The sequence below is a fragment of the Nannobrachium achirus genome (genome assembly GCF_963921795.1).
Source record: "Nannobrachium achirus genome assembly, chromosome: 10".
Classification (NCBI taxonomy): domain Eukaryota; kingdom Metazoa; phylum Chordata; class Actinopteri; order Myctophiformes; family Myctophidae; genus Nannobrachium; species Nannobrachium achirus.
The window spans coordinates 38,888,573-38,911,106 of NC_137819.1; the positions used below are offsets into that span (position 1 = coordinate 38,888,573).

General features: G+C 42.7%; 1 protein-coding gene across 2 annotated transcripts in view; it reads left to right on the forward strand.

Moving 5' to 3' along the window:
• Nucleotides 1-5,708: 5,708 nt before the first annotated feature.
• The window catches only part of zhx2b (zinc fingers and homeoboxes 2b), a 183,759-nt gene continuing 166,933 nt past the window's right edge, over nucleotides 5,709-22,534 (forward strand). For both annotated transcript variants that reach the window (XR_013962401.1, XM_080734788.1), the window contains exon 1: nucleotides 5,709-5,837. The gene's annotated coding sequence lies outside the window, so the exon portion shown is untranslated. The remainder of the gene's footprint in view (nucleotides 5,838-22,534) is intronic.

The following is a 22,534-nucleotide window of genomic DNA, read 5'->3' on the forward strand; positions in this document are numbered from 1 at the left end:
TCAGTTTCTAGTTTGTGAGAAGTATTCGTTTGTATTATCCATCCATCCTCAATCGCTTATCCGGAATCGGGTCGCAGGGATAACAGTTCCAACTGAGACCTCCAGATTTCCTTATCCTGAGCAACTTCCTCCACTCCCTCAGGGAGTATACCGAGGCGTTCCCAAGCAGTTTGGAGATATCATCCCTCCATCTGGTCTTTGGTCTGCCACTGGGTCTCTCCCAGTGGGAGGCGCATCGAGGACCTTCCTAGGAAGGCGCTCGGGGGGGCATCCGTACTAGATGCCCGAAACACCTAAGCTGACTCCTTTCCAAGTGTAGGAGCAGCGGTTCTACTCCAGTGTTAAATGGTGGTCACAATAAGCGACAGCTGTCTGTGTTTCCCACACAACACACCAGGATGAAGAACAATATAGCAAAACATCCAGTACAATAATGTTCAAGTAAAAGCTAATCCGTAAGTTTTATATCTGTTGTCTCCCTCTCCTGACGGAGAGGGATAAATATTTGCAGAAACATCTGAACTACAGCTAAGACAGACCGGCAGAGTTCTATTGTGCACCACCACTTTATAATGATGCAGTGGCACAAATGTGACGCAAAGCTCAGCCAATCCGTGAAACCGATGGCTGTGAGAGCAGAGTGGTATATGTTTGGGGTTAAACTATAGCGGTTAAGAGGTGCGCACCCATCCAAACATTTCGATGGGTGCTCGATTAAAATAAGATAAACTGTGAACAAAAGGAGAAGGTCTGCACACTGTCTTAAATGCTCCTAAAATAATGTATGGCCATAGAGTGGTCAGAACACAACGTTTTGGCCTCTGTGGCCTTTGTCAGGTATCTGAACAACATTAACCATAGTACTCCTATTCTGGGCAAGTCAACATGTCATGTCATAATGGACAAACATTTGGTAAAAATGAGCAAACATTTGTGGTGCATTGTGAGCTTATTGACAGGCTATTATTGGCCAAGATATTTGGTGTAGAGGGGGGAAAGGAGTGGGTCAAGTGTAGACCTGTTGGGGACTCCGGTACCAAACCTGTGAGCTTCCAATTACAGGACCGTCCCTCCAACCTAACTGCTACAGTGCAGGCACACAATATAGGTCTGAATTGTGCATGTGGAGTAAGATTTGCATAGTGATTTGTTTCACAGTCAACTGTTGTGTGTGTATTTGGTCTAAAGCCTTGACAAATAGTAGTTTAGTGCCTTGGTCAAAGACACTTTAAGAGGTACAGATAGATTGTTGCATGGATACACATCTGTGTATATCACTGTGCTTTGAGTCTGAACTTCTGAGTTGTACCTACAATCATGTACCGCACCAAAACAGCTTATGTACTTGTGCTTGTAGCTGACCCATCCAGTGAAGTGTGTCGTGGCTGCATCTCATCTCACCACCTGTCTACAGCCTCTGTCTCTATAACCTGGAGCGGGGGGGCTTCCGACACATTGTCTGTTTCGAGAATTATGATCTTCTGTAGTATGAGCTCTGTAGTCATCCTGAAACAGAGAGGTCAGATGTATTCTAGAGAGCAGTCCCAGTAATACACACATTAGTCATTCACACAAATCTGTCACACACAATATAGCCACTGATGTAAACATATACTCTGATACAGAATGTAATACACATTCCATTACATTGCACATTCATTCTTGCCTACAGCAGAAGTCACCTTGCACTGCTGTGGAACAGTACCTACGGAATTCTTTAAGATGTAATATTATTACAATCAAAATTATATGCATACTGTACATGCACGCACACATGCGTGACTGCGTGGGTGCACATTTTAATTCTTCATTTGAATCCACAAATTATTATTTTACAGGGAAACAAATGTAATAGTTCATGGCACCTAAGGGTACATACTGTACTGTATAGCACCTTCTCCCCCACACAGCCAAACTGCCAGCTGAAACAGAACAATATTTTAGCAAGTTGTTTGGCTTTGCTCTTTGTCATGCCAGCGATTTTCAGCTGACACTCGTGGTCAGTTTATATAGTACATGGCCCAGGCTTCAAATATGAGTATGCAGAGTCTACATGTGTGCCCAAAGTTTGTTATGATTCCAAGTAACGGTTGGTATATTTATCTTGGAAAACCTGGTCCATATACAAATCAAACACAGCCTACTTCTAGAATCAGGACCTCCTTGTGACTGGTGTCAACAAAAACAACATCAGGTGTATATGGGATGGTTGCAAAAACATCATGAAGTATAATTAAACGATTATGGGTAACACTCTTGAATGTTTATACATTGCTCACAATGAGAGAGAGAGAGAGAGAGAGAGAGAGAGGAGAGAGAGAGAGAGAGAGAGAGAGAGAGAGAGAGAGAGAGAGAGAGAGAGAGAGAGAGAGAGAGAGAGAGAGAGAGAGAGAGAGAGAGAGATGCTTCTCGAGTGTAGTACTGTACTGTACTGTAGCTTAGTGCTCCAGGGGTTGTATTGCTGGCCAACACTGCTCTTTTGACTCCCCTGGTGAAACTTGTACACAGTACAACACTTGTCTCCGAGGGGTGTGTGATGAAACTCACACCTAATTACATTACTTTAAACAATATGGACAGCAACCCGGCTGTTGGTCCCATGACCAGCAGCTCACAGGTTCAATCCTGATATGTCCTTGAAAAGCCATGCCAACCGGTGACCCCCTGCGGGCTGCGGCAGGCGCTGCACAGATGCAGGGAGGTGAGCTGTGACTTGAAGTAATGATTTATTTCGTTCCTTTTCGGGCTATTTTCATTCCATTAATTATGGGAGTTAGCCCAGAGGCTGCAAGCGTTCATTATTTCACCAGACAAGGGAGAGAAATTAGAACAGGATTTAACCGCTGCAACAATGAGACCACACAACTGCAATTCTGTCCTTTTTCTTTTTTGCTTTAATTGATTGCTTAAATGTTACATGTGTGTTGACAGAGTTTTACCACCCATAGCCCTTGAACTCTCTCCTGTCCCGCCTTCGTCTTTGTCTACCTCACTCGCATTCTGTCTCAATAAAGAAAATAGATTACCAAAGGAAGTGGATAGTGGGAAAAAAAACCATTGTATGATAATCAGAACTAACAATGAGAATGATAGCTTGAGTCATGGACTGGACAGAGGCTTGGATCTTCAGGTTATGAATGCCTCTCTGACAAGTGTTACACTGTTAAGGAATTCTTTGACCTCATTGTTTTTAGAGATAACGACACAAGATGAGTCTGGATTCATGATATCTGTGACCACTTTAGTTCCTCCCTGGTTCATTTTTCATTCCTTGGAATTAATATCTGTTGCTAAGCAATATTAGCCAAAACTCTGCCTATTGGTTAGAGTTCTTATTTTTGCCTGGCAACATTAGGTAATTGAACAGTCAATGAAGAAGCACTGGGGAGTAGGCTTTGGGAGTGCCTAACTGATGTCAGTGATAATGTCTTCCTTTGTAAATGGAAGCAAAGAGAATGGTTACTTTAATAGTTCCAAAATATAAAATTTCTTGTGAATTTGTTTTCAAATGTACTATAACAGGACGTAAGCGGAACGCTCGCCCCAATTCTTTGATCTGAACTCTCGCCCTCAACGGCGGTACCCCCGATAAGTAGGTTCTGGTGGCCAGAAAAACCTAGTGGGTCTGACTGTTCCAAGGAATATTGTGGCGCCGACCGCTTCAAGGTCGCTGTGCTTGCGGGTCTGACGGATTTGACTGGGGCGAGAGGACTTTAGTGACCAGACATACGTGGGTCTGACCATTCTGAGGTCTGAGCCTCTGAGCGTGTTTTGGGGGGGGCGACCGTTCTTGTATTCTAACAGGACAGACAGACAGTTATTGAATAATTGGAAGAATAACTTTCAGAGCATGCATGAATCCTGACTGCCACACAGTGCCAGTCCTGCAAACCAAATGAAAATGATGACAGCCATCTGTAGAAACATTTCAGAAGGTCTGTCAGTCAAAATGATTTCACACCTTCCTGGAGGTATAAGATAAGATAAGATATAATATGATATGATATGCAACAGCAGTGAAAATTAAACAGGAGAGGTATAACTATTATACTATAACTGTGTTAAGAACCATTACAAATAATCATACAAATAAAGATAACATACAATACAATACTGAACTGCTGGCCCTAGATATCACTAGGTCTCTGCACGAGTGAAGGAGTGAACATCAAGATACAATATACTAATACATATAAATGTGCAGTGATTACATAAATCAATGCATCATACAGTGTATCCATTGCCACTGAATATATGAAATAATCTATTCTATAATGAGTCAGTATAGATGATGTATATACACAGTAATATTCATGGTCTATTAACAGTCTATAAACACTAGGCGTATATGGATGAATGTACAGAATGGATAATAATAATTGGAGACTATCTTAACAGATCTATAGCAGGAAATGTGTAAACATATATTTATTTTAGTTTGTTCGAAAAATGGTAATTTAAAAATTGCCATTTAAAGAGTTGTGTTTCCTTAGCCTATATTACATTACACATCTTCAAATCATCTATTTTTTTCTTTGGTATGTCCCATTTACAAATATGCAATTGACTAGAGAGGAAAGGCTGAGTAGTAATTAAAACACATACAGTAAATTGCGCTCAAATGAATCACAAATCAACTACACATGAAGCACTATTTCCAAATGCATTGGTGTAACGCTATTGCAGTTCTGACATCACCCAGTAGGTGTCAGCATAAGTCAACAATTGTTTTGGAGTGACTCGTGGGGGTTTCTTCTACTTATTATTACATTAGATTCAATTTGATTAGTTCCAAATATTTAATTCACCGAAAAATACTCCAGCGTGATGACATATAGACCACTGCCAAAAATGCAGCAAAAACATATTTGCTCTCAAAAACGTCCTATATAAAAACATATACGATTTGTTTTCATTATGGAAGAGTTGCTCACATTGTGAATGTGATGGACTAAAGCAAGAAAGTTCTGCAATCGACGTCGAGTGCAAACAGGTGTTACAAGACAATGAACAGGCTTGTGTGTGTTCTATTATAATCAATGCAATTCTTTCATCACCACGTCATGTATACTTTTCATATATTTCAGCAATTTCACTAGTTATGTTTTGAGCTTAATTCCACGAGGCAAAGTTGAAATAACCTCGCATACATATAAGTTATCATAAACAATATAGAGTGCACTTGTATGTGTTGGTATGGCATTCAAAGTCCAAGATTACTCAATGTTATAATGATGATCAATAAAAAATGTAATTGGTAGCATTTAGATAATATCATGCCATATAAGTTAGGCTATTTGTACATGTTAACCATTATCCATTATCATTACCATGCAGCATATGATGAAAGAAAGATTAGAATAGATTACTGTACATTGAGCCACAGATGGACATGATGATGCGTGCCATGCATGCATGCGTGTGCAGTGCAACATGCCTGCACTTCTCCCTACCCTCCCATGTGCGGAGCCAGTGCGCGCCACATACATGATGTGATGTGTGACCGCGTCGTTAAACTTTTCTGTACATCCTCAGTCACCTGGACATGGAAACAAAAATTGGCATCCTATGCAAATATATGCTGACGTAAAAGATCATGTGGTTTTTGTCGTAGATCCCCCCTATGAGCAACGAGGAGGCTGTTTTCTTTTTTTCTACTGTTGTCTTTAGGTTAGCTATGCTAGAATCTTTACTGTACCCGAGCGCTAGCTATATGCGCCTCGCAACCCACCACCAAACCACACTACCACTGTACTTATGATCTGGGAATAATATAAGCATAACTTCTATAGCCTGGCTGCCGCACACGGGCGCGATCGCACAGCAGCACAACACAGGTAAGGACAACGTATGGAACTTCCTATTTTTTGACTCGGAACTAACCGCAGGGAAAAAGTGAAGTTTAATAGCGATTGTTGTGCTGTGCAGCCTAGGAGGAGGCAGGCACAGACTAGCCGCTGCTCTCTTGCTCTCTCTGTGTGCTGTCCAGCCCAGCCGAGCCAAGCCAGCCAAGGCACTGTACTGTCTGTCTGAGGCAAGGCAGTGCAAGGCAGGCAAGGCAGCTCTGAGCTGCTAGTATAGCGACGTCCATCCATCAGTATGGGAATCACCTTGTTATCTTCTAGTCTAGAAGTAAAATCTTGCACGTAAAAAAAAAAAAAAAAAAAAACTATTAACAGTTTACTTATTGGAGATCATCAGACTTGAAGAAGAATCAGCAGCAGCAAGCAGAAGAAAGTGATCTTTTCCCATTTATTATGTTTTCTCCCTCTGTGGCGGGTCGTCTGTCAGACACAAGTGAATGTCAAACGGCTCGGCGGCTCCTTTTTTGGGGGAAGGAGGGGGGGCAACTTTTCCTCCCGTTCCTCCGGCGAAAGCAGTGCTGTTGTTGCCACATGATAAATGTATATTAGGGCTGGAGCTAACATTAGCCTGGGTTAGCCAGCCGCCGTGCTAATAATGATGGGTAGTTGTATGTATAGCCCTTTCTGCTAAAGCTAAAAAAGACAGTGCATCTATTAGCCTTTCTCTCTCTCTCTCTCTCTCCCTCTCTCTCTCCCTACACGAAAACGTGGCTGCTGCCCGTCTCTCTCTCTCCCCCTCCCTCCCTCTCTCTCTCTCTCTGGATGTTTATGCTTTTTCATGATGTCGGGAAATGCCTGCTTGCGTCCCGGACTTGGCGTTTATTATTAGAACCATTAATAATTATTGGCATGCTTTAACATAAATAAATGTCAGCCCTTCGGCTTGACAGACAGCGTAGCAGGCAGCAGCAGGCAGAGCCAGAGCAGACAGTTCGCTGTGTGTTTATAGTTGGTGTGTGTGTGTGTGTGTGTGTGTGTGTGTGTGTGACTGCATGTGTGTGTGTGTGTGTGTGTGTTGTGGTGGTTCAAGCGGGGCTATGCTAGCAGCCAGTCTGGCTGCTGCTTGCTGGGTCATCTGAGGTGACGGCACGCCGCCTTCAACGGTAAAGGGCTGAGCTATACGGCTCCGCGGTACGGCGGTGTCGCGGAAAAAAAAAGAAATCTACAGAAAGCGATCATCAAGCATTATAGCTTGTAGATCTGTTCTACGATATTTTCGCTCGGACCAAAACGATTAATACTTTGTAGAAAGAATGCTTGCCTTGTAACAGAGAAAAGTGTCGAAATTGAGCTGACTGGAGTGGTCACTTTTTCTTTTGGTTTGAGTGTATGCGTTTGTTTGTTTGTTTTAATCAGAACTAGAAACATTTTTAATGGGTCTTTTTAGAAACTGGTTGTGTGTGTGCGTGTGCGTGTGTGTGCATGCATGCGGAACCGGTGAGACTAGGCAAACTGCATGGCTGCACTGCCATGCCATCATGGTGTGTTTTGGTGTGAAAAAAATAAATAGCCTAACCTACTGTATTTTATTAATATGAATTCAAATATTTGTAGATGTAGACAGTGTTATAATATACCGGTAATCAAACTTTGTTTTTTGTTTTGGTTCAGTTTTTTACACAATCGCACATTTTGTTCTATTTTCTTTTATCATATTTATATGACGCGTGATTTTGTGTCACATATCACGTCAACATCATTTACACGTTTTAACGTTAAACGTTTGAGACATGTTGGTATTTGGCAGGGATCATGATGAGGCTCCCTGCTGGGTGAAATCTGCAGTCAGTGCACACACTGCACAGGCTGCTTTTTGGGGGAAAGTGTGTCAAATGTGTGATGGTTATCTCCTTCATATCATTGGTTCTGGTTTGTAATCACATTTCCCCATTTTCAATTGACCGACTTGTGTGTCATATTTTGTCCCATTGTGTCCACGTCGTGTCGGGGCTCCTTAATCCCATGATATGGATGCGCTGGATCAGCCCCACCAGTCATGATGTCAGGGGCGTCACAAGGGGGGGGGGGACTGGGTTACTAGGGCCCAAGGCGGAGGGGCAGGGGCCTGGAATTATTTTAGGCTTTAGCTATTGAAAAATAGCAGATATACAAGCTCACAGCACGGCACCGAGACGAGTGCCGTGCTGCGAGCTTGTAGATCTGCTGTTTTTGAAAAGTCATGAAAATGTGCACAAATCTTTGAAAATATGTATTTTTTAAGCGAACATTTGTAACTCAAACTTTGCTTCTGGGGGGACCCTGGAACAAAATATTTTGAGATGCGGGTCCGTGGCCAAATACATATCATTTTTGGGTGTCCTTCACATGAAACAGTTTGAGCACCACTGACGTAGAAACTTAGGTTTTTCAAAAAACCTTCGAAGGATTTGAAATAAATAACTTGCACAAATGTTCACGATGTTTCAAAAATAGCAGATCTACAAGCTCGCAGCGCTGTGAGCTTGTATATCTGCTATTTTTTCAATAGTTAAAGTACCCAGGGCAGAGAATTCGGTGCGACACCCCTGCATGCTGTCAAGTCTCTGAATCACTCGCGTGCTGGCTATTTGTTTCTCACACACGCACACACACACACACACACACACACACACACACACACACACACAATGTGGTGGTTGCGGTATGTGACCTGTCAACTTGCCCCTAAAGCCTTTTAAAGGCTTTTATCACGGCCGCTTACACCGTTCACATTTATTGCGTTTATTGCTGAAATAGGAGCCACCTTTCCTTCGTTGTATTATTTATGTCCAGTGGAAATGGATCCTGCACTAGGTTTCTTTTTTCTTTTTCTTTTTTCTTTTGCTGTGCTCAATGGCACTCTGTCAGGAGATTTATGTCAGGCTATATGAATTTGAACCGATACATAAAAAATACATGACAGTTAAATCACACAAACATGCGCACACTCTATGCTGTGCCTCTAGGTGAGTGTAGTGTATTGTTGGCATGTGTGTGCGTATGTGCGTGCGTGCGTGCGTGCGCGCGCGCGAGAGAGAGATAGAGAGAGAAAGAGGACCAAGAGAGTGTGATAAAGCAAGAGTGAGTGTGAGAGAGAGAGAGTAAAAGCCAGTGTCAAGGGCAATCAACCACTAATATACACTTGAGACACTGCCCACTTTGAACACTGCATTAGATTGTATCTCTCATCTTGTGATCTCTCTAAAGCAGGGTCTCATATCCCTTTCACCACTGAATCAGATGGCCTCTCCCAAGGCAATTTAGTGTTTCTTAGGTGAATGTCCAAAATGCTGTCAGTGTACGAAACCTCACGTCTCCTGCCTAGTTTCACACACATTTGATTCGTAAAATAAATACATAGTAATAAATACATCCAGGCCTCGTTTTCTTCTAGGAAATATTGTCAGTGGCTCTGACCTTTGCAGCTATCACCAGTACTGTAGTTCTCTGTAATGCCGGTGTGAGAGATAAATCAAAGCTTATTCTGCTGTTGCACTTGCTCTTGAAATCACCTGGACAAGCCACAGCAGCTGAATGCAAAATGCAAAAACACGGGATGATAGATACAGCCTAATTTGTATACTCTCGTCGCATGACGGTGGCAATGCGACGCGTCGCTGTTGTTTGCTTGGATATTGGTTATTGTCGGCAAACAACACCATCGTATACTGGGTCGTATGAACTGGGCTTAAGTCTTGATTAAGAGGAAAGGAGTGTAATGCAAATACACTCTGGGTTTTTATTCTATTCATTTATTTAGTCTCCTAAATTAACCCCCCCCCCTCTTCCCCTTGACAACAGCTTGTGCTGTATGCTGGCATACTGCTGAAAAAAGGTGATGTGAAGTGAGGAGCGGGGCATCTGGCTGTCAGAGACAGGGTTAAGTGCATGTGTCATTCTGCCTTTTATCCCTCTTATTGCTCTCCATTGACTCCCTCGTGTAAAAGGAGAAATGGCCCTGAAATTCACTCACAAACAAGTAAATGCACCCCTATCACCAATCACCATGTAATAGATGTCATTATATTCTAGTAAAAAAAGCATTGCAATTGGACCTTTTCTGTTAATTGCATAGTTGCAGCCTATTTATTTTCATGACAGAGTGAAAATAGAACATATTAGAATTTAGGACTGCAATGTTCTCTCTGTGAAATAGGCTGATCAGGACAATAAAGCGCCGGTCGTCAAAATATGTGTCCCAATCTCCCCAGGAGCCAGTCATTGCAATTTTTTTCATTTTCATTTTTTCATTTCATTTGAAAGCTGGGGATCATAGCTACAAAATGATATATTGGTTGTGGAGATTGACCCAACAGTTTTGAAGATATGGCTTATAGAATGATGCCATGCTGAAATAGTACTTTTGAGATATTCAAGTTTTAAATAAATTTCTAACCTGCAATGACCTGACTCCGCCACATGGGGAGCAATCTTCAATTCAATCTTCAATTCAAAGAAGCTTTATTGGCATGAGAACACAAACGTTTACACAGTGGTGGAAAAAGTACCAACATTTTATAATAAAGTAAAGTATCAATTCTGCAATGTAGAATCACTCTGTTACAAGTAAAAGTCCAGAATAAAAAATGTACTTGAGTAAAAGTACAAAAGTATTGGTATCCAAATGTACTTAAAGTACCAAAAGTAAAAGTACAAAATGTTTGAAAATAGCAGATCTACAAGCTCACAACGCGTCGCACCGCAATGCGTTGTGAGCTTGTAGATCGTCTATTTTCAAATAGCCTTGGTATAACATAGGGCTAAAGTGGTTTATGTATGTTTTAAACTTTAGTTATTGCTCTCTAAAAAGATAATGCCACAACAGCATCTCAAGCATTATTGGGCTAAATGTAAAGACGCTACAGTGCGCCAACCGTGAAGCAGTTTAACCAATTTGCTACATACGTCTACACAAACGGTCAGATTACAAAGATAAATTGCTTAGTGAAGGCTCACAGATGTCACCATAGGGTACGCTCCAGCAGAATGTCCCGTAATGATCGTATTATTTAATGAGGAGCATTTTAATCCGATCGGTCGTCGTTTCCTTAAAAAGGTATTAATGTATCTAAGTGCAGTACACCTCGCAACCGATGGGGTCGCATGGCTGAAAAACAACAGAAAATGGCATCTGATCGGATTAAAATGCAGTTTATTAAACAATACGAAAGATACGGGTAATTCTGCTTGAGCGTACCATACTGTGACATCTGTGAGACTTCAGTAAGCACGTTATCTTTGAAATATGAAGGTTTTTGTAGACGTACGTAGCAAATAGGATTAACTGCTCAACACGAGGTTGAAGTGAACCTATTACGTGTGCAACAGGGCTAACTGTGCTAAATGTAGCATAATCAGTGTTTGTGTGACTTCAGCCAGAAGGATTATTTGACCTGATAATAAAACACAATCTACAGGCTTAACCGCCTCGCGTTGTGAGCTTGTAGAAGAGAGCAACAATAGAGTTGGGTCACGTTTTATTTGTTTATAGCCTGCAGCTAGCGCTGCAGCTAGCGCTAGCTAACGCTAGCTAGCGTTAGCCGTTAGCCACTCATAGCCAGTCAACCAGAATAGTCTACTCTAAAGTCAACTTTCCGACGGCGAGTGAACGATTGCATTCCATCCATGTTTTCTTGGCTGTCAATTTATTGTCCAAAAAAACAAACACCCTGAACGTTAGAATTAGATAGTTTAGGACGACACTGATCTATTCAATGCTAAGCTAACTCAGTGACAAAGGAAGCTTCCGCACCGGAGCATACGTCACAGACGTCTCCAGGCCGCTCCAGGATCATTTCACCAGCGTAGAAGAAGAAACAGCGGAAGTCAAGAACGGCGGAAGAATAATAAATAATAATACACAAAATCATACATTACGTGGTTAATAATTGTTCATTTGGAACACACGTGGCATTAAATTAATGGGATAAATACTGTGGGTTGCTTCGCTAAGTAATGGAGTCCCGATATTACCGCATTTGGCTACAAACGGCTAACAAAGGCTGGCTAGTTAGCATTTTAGCTAATATAAACTGGGAGGACTAACAGAATTATGTACCGATCTCTCACATTAATTTAAAAAAGTCTTATTTACATGCAGAGTTAAGCTCTGGCGTTTAAGTGAAATGTAGCCTAGATATTATGAGATGCTGTTGTGGCATAAAAAAAAAAGAGCAAAAAAAAAAAAAAAAATCATTTTGGCTACAGGGAATAATGACAGTCCCCGAGATGACTAGCTGCTGGGGGTGCTGGGACACATATACTTCAGTCATCAAGGGCAGCAGAACATATAAAATCTCTGCATTTCTCTAGTGCCTCTCATGCGCGTACACACACGCACGCACGCACACACACACACACACACACACACACACACACACACACACACACACACACACACACACACACACACACACACGCACGTGCGCAAAGGCGAAGACAGATTGAATGTCTTTCGTTTTTTCTTGAAGTGGTTTAAGTGCGAAGACACTTGCATCACATTCCTCCCCTACAGTTGTACAGTACACATTGATGTGGGAGTCTCCCAGCATAACCAGAGAGTCCTCTATGGTTGTTACTGTGTGGCAGTAAGGAGCGCTGCTCAAGGGCGCGTTGACAGGTGTGGTTGTTGAGACAACAGCATGTTCCCATGTGCTTTTACCCCAGTCAGTTTAGGGATTCAAACCGGCCTTGTCTAACCTCTAAAACCAAACGTATTCATGCTGTGACTCACACAGATGGAGGTACCTTTGGCCCAGGACCCACCAAATTACTAAGAATATTATTCTCATTACCGTTTGTAAAAAGAGAGATAAATATTTATCTGTGTATATTTTTAATCAACATACTCAGCATTTATTTTTTCTTGCTTGATCACCTTTCCCCCCTTGTCCCCCCCCCCCCCCCGCCCCTCTTACCTTTCTTTCTTCTATGGAAATAACGATATACGATGGGAACTATGCACGAAAACAAATTTCACCCACTTCTTTACTTCAGTCTGTAAACCTGTGATGTGACAATAAATCTGATTCTGATTCTTCTCTTTTTAATATACAAATGACCAAATGATGCAACAGACAGGGCTAAAAAAAAAAAAATGACTATTTAAATGTTACGTTCAGTTAATTAAAAGATTGTAACCCTACATGCAAATGATGACATTCAGAATGGCAAGGTACCGTCAATATCTTTCGTCACAGAGAGTGAATACAATTTGTGTTTCAATTAAGAAGTTAATCACAGCTTCCATTTAAATTGTGTCGAGCATATACGATACTCTCTGAAAACGCATGCATGTAATTCCGTACATACGGTACGTCTTTTTATGGCAGTATGGCCATCCTCCCGTGGCCCACTTGGCACCCTGCTGTGACTGACTTGCGGGTCGCCACCTGCGGGAAACCCCTGCTCTCTAAGCCAGTGGTTCTCAATATTTTCAGGCAGGCTGTGACCCCCAAAATGATCATATTTGAACTGTTGACCCCCCACCCTGATAAGCACTTGGAATGTAGGAGTTGAGATATTCAATTATGTTTGACTCGGTTCCACAGATGAATATTGTGAAAATAGCAGATCTACAAGCCCAAGGCTTTGTGAGCATGTAGGTCTACTATGTTTTTTAAATGGCCCCTCTTTATTATACTGGTATTATTTGACAATTTGGCCAATGTTTGACCATTTTTTTTATTATAGTTTGCTTTTGATGCAGTAATGAGATATTAAAAGTCGTTAAATTGTCCCTTCATTGTTATCTGGGGACCCCCTGCGTGTCCTGACCCTCAGGTTGAGAACCACTGCTCTAAGCTACTGTATGTGTTGTACGATGCAACCATGGGCTGCACTTCACTCTCTCAGTCAGTTCATAAAGTTGGCTTTCTCCATAACGCCAACTTTTAAATCCTTTTGTCATATAATCCGAGCCATTAGGGAATAAAATGAGGGTGAATGCGCGGTGAATGTCATCTGGCAGAAAGAAGAAGCAAGCAGCACCATTTCTATTTTAAATTGATACATTCGACCTCAGCCCTACAGTAGTTGCATGATCTAAATTTAGGAATCTGAGGTATTACAGTAAGAACACTCAACTCACCATTTTAGTCCCGTGCTGTATTTTGTTGCACACAGTGTCAAGAAGTGGTGGAAAGAGTACTACATTATTTTACTCAAGTAAAGGTATCAATACTGCAGTATAGAAATACTGTGTTTCAAGTAAAGGTCTTTGCACACTGCTGCGTTTTTCGGGCCGAATATCGGAGTGAATTTCGGAGCGCGTAAAAAAAAATCAACCTCACGTTATGTCAATCACGTTTGCACACTGCCGCCCGTTTCGTATTTATTTTTGGACTAGGGTTGATTTTTTTCGATTTTCACAGTCCATTGCTCTCTCTCTCTTTCCTCTCTCTCTCCCTGGCTTTTGGATTTCGGATTTCCAAAACGCAAGTCCAGAATTCAAAATGTACTTGAGTAAAAGTATGAAAGTATTGGCATCAAACTATACTTAAAGTACCAAAAGTAAAAGTACAAAATATTTTCAAATAGCGTAGGTATAAACAGTATCATGAAGAATCACGCCCCCTTGTTTCATCACACGACCCTATATTTCTTCACTTGGCCTTTTATTAGGACACACATAAGCCTGTGTTATACTTGGTTGCGTGCGGTTAGTTGCATGCGGTTGGTGGTACGATACAGTGAGGACACTGTAACCTTGTCGTAGTTTTTCTGCATAGTGCAGGATAGTTGTATACAGGTATTAAGATACTACTGTATGTATACTGTTGTTCTGTATTGACAGTGCTTCATATTGTTTTCTTGCTGTATACGACAGTACTTTACTTACAGTACTCTCTACCTGTAACTCTTTACTGATGTGCTTCCTCTGGGCGACTGAAATTCCCCCACAGGATCAATACATTTTTGAGCGGTGCTCCTGGAAGGAGCTAAGCTCCAACTTCTGGCTTTGTCCGGTTCCCAAAGAATCTCCGGTCCAGGCTCTGAAGCGTGGCCTACATCTTGCTCACTTGGCCTACATCTGGCTCACAAATAGCTCACTTCACACTAGGTGTTGTTTTGTATTATTCCGGACCAGAAATAGCCGATCTACAAGGTCACGAACACGCATTGTGAGCTTGGAGATCTGATCTTTTTTTTGTGCATGTGCAGCACCATTTCCACCAGTAGTTTTGGCTGCAGCAGGAATTGAACTTGTGACATTGTGTTTCCAGCCTATAGAGCCAGGGGGAGGACACCATGACAATGACACCTTTCTTGTTTAGTTGCAGTTGAACCCCTGACCCTGTGTACCATACTGTGAACCTCTGTACTATAAACTGTGTTCTCTCTAAAGTATACACACTCTACACACTGTAGAGATTCTCGGGTATAGGGCAGTCACGATTTTAAAAAATAAGTTGACGATTAATTGTCAGACAAATAATTGTGATTAGCGTTTTAATTGTGTGTAAATTTGTTTTTTTTGCCATTAAACATTGGAACATAATGAATAATGGATTATGCAAATTGCTAAATAATTTTGATTATCTCAAATAATTGTGATTATCTAAAATAAAATAGCGCTTGGGCGACTGGTCCATTTTGTTAAATTTTTGTCTTTGTACAATCTAAGACAGTGGTTCTCAAAGTGGATTTCAGGGACTCTAGGTTCCTTTATGGGGGTCTAAATTGACCCTTACAAGTCTGTAACTGTGACGTACAAATGGAACCAAATATACCCGCTACGATCCATTTGTACACTGTCAAAGTTAAGGGGAGACCCTCAGATGTCAAAGTTTGAGAACCACTGATCTAAGAGTTAAACGAATGCTCAACTAAGATTCTACTGCGTGCCGCCTTCACCTGGAGGTATATCGTAGGCGGAGGCTGGGTGTCAGTCAAAGCTGTGACTCCCTGCACTGGTATGTGCTGCTGTATGCTGTGACCTAATGTACTACAAGCCTTGTTTGTATTTAGTCAAAGTGTCACGGAGACCTGCATCTCACCAGCTGTCTGCAGCATCTGTCTCTATAACTTGGAGCAGCAGTGTCTTGTACAGTACAGTACCTACCTGTCCAAAGCCTCTGACTTCATACTGTGGAGCAGCTACAGTACAGTACCGTTCTACTACAGCCTCTGTCGTTATATCCACAACAATTTTAACCTACTGTGTGACCTTTTGTAGCATGAGCTCCAGTCTATTTCTTTGTCCTTCTTTCTGTCTGTCTGTCTATCTTAGAGATCGACTGATATGGCTTCTTCATGTCCAATACAATTATGATTAGTGATCAAAGAGCCGATATATATAAAAAATCACACCCGTGTGAACTGAGCGGTGGTCGTGGAGGCTGCGCAACAGCAAAACAAATATATATATATATATTGTGTGTGTGTGTGTGTGTGTGTGTGTGTGTGTGTGTGTGTGTGTGTGTGTCTGGCCTGGCCTGAACAACAGCGCCCCTCCCTTAACATGTGTGGTCACAAAAGGTACTACATACAGGCTACATACAGACAGACACGCATACAGACAGACAGACAGACCCACACACACGGCCACGTATAGGAGCGTTGTGACCACCGCTCAAAAAAGAATGTGTCAAAATCTACAGAAAAACATAAAAATGCATTTAACAATATTTATCAACTTGAAAAAGTCTCCATGCAACGTTGCGGGGGCTATACTTCTCCATGCAGTGGTGTGTAACCGAGAGATTGCGCCGATCTCCAGTGGTACGTGTGCTCTGCGAAAGAAAGGAAACATCCGTTTCGGTCAGTCAAAACTGAGATTTCCATATTAATACAAAAATAATAACAATTATGAATATCATGACCGATAACCGCCGGTTTCGATCAGTCGATTGCTATATCTATCTATCTACTTCAAGGGTCTTCAACAGGGGGTCCGGGACCCCTAGGGGGCCCTCCAAATCTTTGTGTGATAGGAACTTTATTTTTGAGCGGTGGTCACACCGTCTCCATAGCGTGGCCGTGTGTGTATCCGTGTGTGTGTGTCTGTCTGTCTGTCTGTCTGTATGTAGCCTCTGGTGTATGTAGCCTGAGTACCGTGTGTGACCAGAGAGGTGCTGTTGAGTCTAGTCTGCCCTGAGCATCAACTGCAATAGCAGTGTTGGCCTGAGTGAGCAAGTATGGCTCACACTCTCACACACACGGGTGCAACACACACACACACACACACACACACACACACACACACACACACACACACACACACACACACACACACACACACACACCTGGGTGAGCAACACACACGCGCACGCACGCACGCACGCACGTGCACACGCACACGCACACACACACACACACACACACACACACACACACACCACCGCTCACTTCAAACTTGGGTTTGATTTTTTTACACAAACCACTTGAACCCTAGTATCACTATTCTGTGTGGAACATTAGCCAAAAATAGCCGATCTACAAGCTCACAACGCCTCAGTGCGAGGCGTTGTGAGCTTGTAGATCTGCTTTTCTTGGCAAAGAGGTTTGGTATAGAGGGAAAAAAGAGTATTGGCGGTTCAATGTCTAAACATACACATTAGTCCAACAATAGTGCTGTTAAACAAGTCTAGTCTAAGCTGTCTAAGAAATCTAACATTTTTGATATGCAACACAACTTTATACAATACATAGTGGGGGTCCCTGCTTCATCTCTCTCTCAGCTAAGGGGTCCTTGGCCTGAAAACGTTGAAGACCCCTGATCTACAGTATCTCTCTCGGACCGGTTACACCCCGCCACTCCGACATGTCTCCTTTCCGACATGTCTCCATTCCGACACTATCTAACCCTAACCTAAACTGGAAGTGTCGCCACTCCGACAATAAGAAGTCAATTTCTGAGTGGCGACATGTCGGAATGGAGAGCGACACCCATCTCTCTCTCATATCTCCCTCCCTCCCTCCCTCTCTGCCTGCCTCCCTCTCTGCCTCTGCAGTCCTGGTGTGGTTTTAACAGAGGGGTCAGAGGAGTGCAGAGAGCAGTCACAGTACAGCACACATTACTCATACATACTGTCCCTCCTCTGCACCAATACCCGTAAAAACCCACACGTGCTTTCACACGCGCTGCATTGCCGTAACCGGTCTGTTGCCGGTTTGAATCCCGTGCTCAGCGTGTAGGGATCGGGGAATGAACTGGATAAATATGTAGATTGAACAAAATTCATGGCTCAATAAATGGGGCAATAGTGATCTACCCATTCATTTGTCTGTCTTATAGTATAAAACTAACAATAGTAGATCAGTGGTTCTCAATGTGGGGTCCGGGCCCGGGGACCCCCAGGGGTCCTTGAGGGAGTTCCAACTTCCAGGCGATCCCCAGATAAATTATAGATAGTTAGGAATAGGAACCAAATGGAACCTTATGCGTCCCTAACAGGTCCATTTGTTTCCATTTGTACACTCTCAGAGTTAAATTAACATTGATTGTACAATATGAATTGGGGTCCCAGAGAAGAAATGACATTAAATGGGGGTCTGTAGCCTAATGCATGTTAATTAAAATGGTTGAGAATCACTGGAAGCTAGAGCCGTAAAAATCTTCTGTTATGGGAGTCCCTGGTATATCTTTTCAAATGGTGGTCTGCGGGCTAATGAGTGTCAATGTGGGGGTCCTTGACATAAAAAGGTTTGAGAACCACTGGGGTAGATCATATATAAGCCACTTGCAACGTGACAACGACCATGAAGTCTAAAATGGCTTTAAGTGGTTTGAATAGCCGTGTGCATACTGTGTGTTGCCGTAATGGCCATCCTAAGAATATGGGTCACAGTTTGTCCTACGTTGGGGCCTGTTTGGAGTTGACAGGCCCTTTTTAGCTCTCCCTTATTCTACAGAGAATGGTAGGAGATGACAGACCCATCAGAGCACAGCACACATTTGTCATAGTGACCTCTTTCCCTCCCTCTCCCTCTCCATCACACACACACACACACACACACACACACACACACACACACACACACACACACACACACACACACACACACACACACAGAAGGAGTGTATGTGCATGTGGGAGCACGAATGTGTGCCTTTGCACTTGGGAGTGCACGAATGTCAGTGTGTGTGTGTGTGTGCGTGTGCGTGTGCGTGTGTGTCTGTCTGTTTGTTGCGAGCGCAGTTAAACGTGCGTGTGTGAGCTCTGGTCTCATTAATATTTGAATAAAGTTCCTTCACCCCAGGTACTTCTGGGTTCAGTCTGTGGTCAACGTGAGCTCAGAATAAAATGATCAGATTCACATTCAAATGGCAACGGTGTTCTGACTTGCTGTGTACCAAGGTTGATATCCTTTCACTTCTGCTGGAAATCAGAGCAGGAAGTGGATTCTCTTCAGAAAGTGAAGAGATCTTATCCTTTTACCATATGAAGAGGCCTCTTCTCCTTCCCATTTCATAAATGACTTGAGTGTTTTATGATTTAAACTGTTATATGAATTACAGTTTCATTGTGGGCTACATGACATAATTCCAAGTTAGAGAAGGATTCCGGTCATGCTACTAATTAGTTTTTTCTTTGTCTAAGGTTATCCTCATTGTCTCTTTCTGTGTAGTTAGTGCAGAGGAACAGGATTGGGCTACTTTTATCCCGATAACATGTTCTTATGTTGCTTTGTTGGGCAGTTGAGTTAGTGTACATACTGTGCAGAGGAAAGAGAAGGAAGAGGGCGGATATAAACTTTGAAAATGATAGTAAGGACAGTGACATTTTTATGACCTTTACCGCTTCACTACTTAAGGCTTCTCTATTTTATTGGACAGTGGAGAGAGACAGGAAAGTTTGGGAAACTATAAACTCTGAAAAGAATAGCTGAACGTGATCATGACTGCCTTTTACCTCAGTACTTTTCTTCATGTGGGCGAAAGATTCCATGTTTTGGTAAAACGTAGACTAGGCATAAACCGGGGGACTTTATTGGGCGTTTTGTGGTGCAGACTCTTCTTGCCATGCTGGCCTGACTCATTGGCTGGCCCGGGCGGGAAAACCAACTTTGTTTTTGCCCACCTGGCACAGTGGTGGGTGGAATGCAAATCGCAAAAATCCACCAGCTGTGTTCACTGGATTCTATCTAAGGCTCACCTAGCGGATAAATCTTTCAAAATAAAAAAAATGAACACAGGGCCCAGAGACAACGCTCGCTTGTCTGGCTCACGCTGCCTATGCTGTGCATACAAAACATCAACATCAACCTTCCCGACAGCAGGGGCGTCACACCAAATTCTGGGCCCTGGGTACAAGGATTCACTGTGGGCCCCCCATGAATGTTAACTATTGAAAAATAGCAGATATACTGCGAGCTTGTAGATCTGCTATTTTTGAAATGTGTGCAAGAAACGTATGTTTCTATGTCAGTGGTGCTCAAACGTTTTTCAAGGACCCCCAAGATGATATGTATTTGGCCACAGCTGGACCCTCATCTCAAAATATTTAGTTCCAGGGACCCCGCCCCGGAAGCAAAATGTGAGTTACAAATGTTCGCTTAAAAAATACATATTCAAAGATTTGCACACATTTTTTTACGACTTTTCAAAAATAGCAGATCTACAAGCTCGCAGCCGCGCTGTGAGCTTGTATATCTGCTATTTTTCAATAGCTAAAGGTACTATAGGGCCCCTCCACCTTGGGCCCTGGTAACTCAGTCCCAACTTTCCTACCCCTTGTGACGCCCCTGCCGACAGTGAGAGCTGTGTACGCCTCCTTTTGCACTATTCATGTCTCAGTTGTGCCCACTGTAACCCTGTCTGCCTCCCTTCATCCATGTCTGGCCCGCGCTAGACTGTAAGTGGAATTGAAAAGTGAAAAATAATGTTCACAAGGCCGTGTAATGTTGTTTTTATATAATGTGTCTGTGATTTAACAGAACTTGCAGAAGTTGCAGTGAGGGATATGCAAGTATAATAAGAATAATAACTTAGTATAATGTGCAAATCTCAGTGGTTCTCAAAGAGTGGGTCGGGACCCATTTGTGGGTCGCAGGTCCATTTTTATGGGTCATGACCCATGAGTGAATATCCTCTTTATTTATTTGTTTCATTTCCTAAACATTTTCATGAATTAAAATCAAATTCTAACATTTTCCTAAATAATTTCATAAATAAATGCCAAGTTTGTTCTGATGAATGTCGAAATGACCGAAACGTCAAAATAAAGCTACTTTTCTTCTTTTTTGCAAGTTCTACAGTGTGCGGGTCTCCTTCTTTGATTCCACTATCAGAGATCCCTTTTTGATTTAATGCATAAAATCTATAGAAATTCCATAAATTTGAGAAGAACTGATCTACAAGCTTTTAGATCTTCTACTTTTTGACTAGTTTTGGATTACATTTCTCTTTTGGGTCTCGAGCTATCTGATTCTGTGTGTGTGTGTGTGTGTGTGTGTGTGTGTGTGTGTGTGTGTGTGTGTGTGTGTGTGTGTGTGTGTGTGTGTGTGTGTGTGTGTGTGTGTGTGTGTGTGTGTGTGTGTGTGTGTGTGTGTGTGTGTGTGTGTGTGTGTGTGTGTGTGTGTGTGTGTGTGTGTGTGTGTGCGCGTGCGTGTGAGTGTGTGTGTGGGCAGATTCTCTCCAGAGTGAATAACAAGGGAGGGTGCTGTCCCCCTCATTTCCCTGGTGAGTGAGTCTGTCGTGGACAGTGTAGCAGAGAGCATGCAGTGTGCAGCGCTCTCTGTCTGCTCTCTTAATACGTGTGCAGAACAGTTTATTTTATTCCCGTATGTTTGACTAGACTGGGTCAGCCCGCAATGCCACGAATAACTGCCACATCACGTAAAGGAATTTAATTTACACTTGTTTCAGTGTAGCGAGCGTTATTGCGTGGCCTCGTATGCTCTGAGAGAGAGTGCTCTCTTGCAGAAGTCTGTGCTAGAGAGAGAGAGAGAGAGAGGGGAAGAAGTGATGCTGGAAAAAACAGCCACACGGTTTTAGTTTACGCTACAGTTTTTTTTTTTTTTACTTTTCTTAACCCATTGCGATTCTGCAAATGCCATCAAAGATTCTACAAAGGCCTTTGTAGTATCATCGAACAGAGGGGTGAGAGGAGTGGAGCACACAGGGTCCGATTATAAGTGCGGAAACAAAACGCACCATATTGTCAGAATGTGGACAAATAACGAGTAGTTCTCAAACTTTTTCCTGTCAAGAGAAGATTTTGTTGTTGAAGATTTCAAACATAGCATATTAAAAAATAGCAGATGTAAGCTGCTAAGCTCGCAGTGAGCTTGTACTTTTGCTTTCCCAGTGTGTGTGTGTGTGTGTGTGTGTGTGTGTGTGTGTGTGTGTGTGTGTGTGTGTGTGTGTGTGTGTGTGTGTGTGTGTGTGTGTGTGTGTGTGTGTGTGTGTGTGTGTGTGTGTGTGTGTGTGTGTGTGTGCGCCGTGCATGCGCGTGTTCGCGTGCGTGCTGAGTGCGTGCGTGCATTCCGTTATTCTCTTTTTTCTTTTCCTCCTTTTTCCCAAAGAGTTTCCCACAGCTCCAGTATTGCTCACCTATTGAACTTGCCAGGCACCAGCTCAGGAATGCAACCCAGGGAACAGCTGTGCAGCGATGTGGCCACACAAACACTGTGGGCCAAAAACACAAAACAAGAAGGGCAGAGCCCCGCAGGCACCGCCCCCTGGGAGGCAAACCGCCTCGCCTGATAGGCTGGCCTATCACCGTAGGCCTATCTTCCTCCCGATT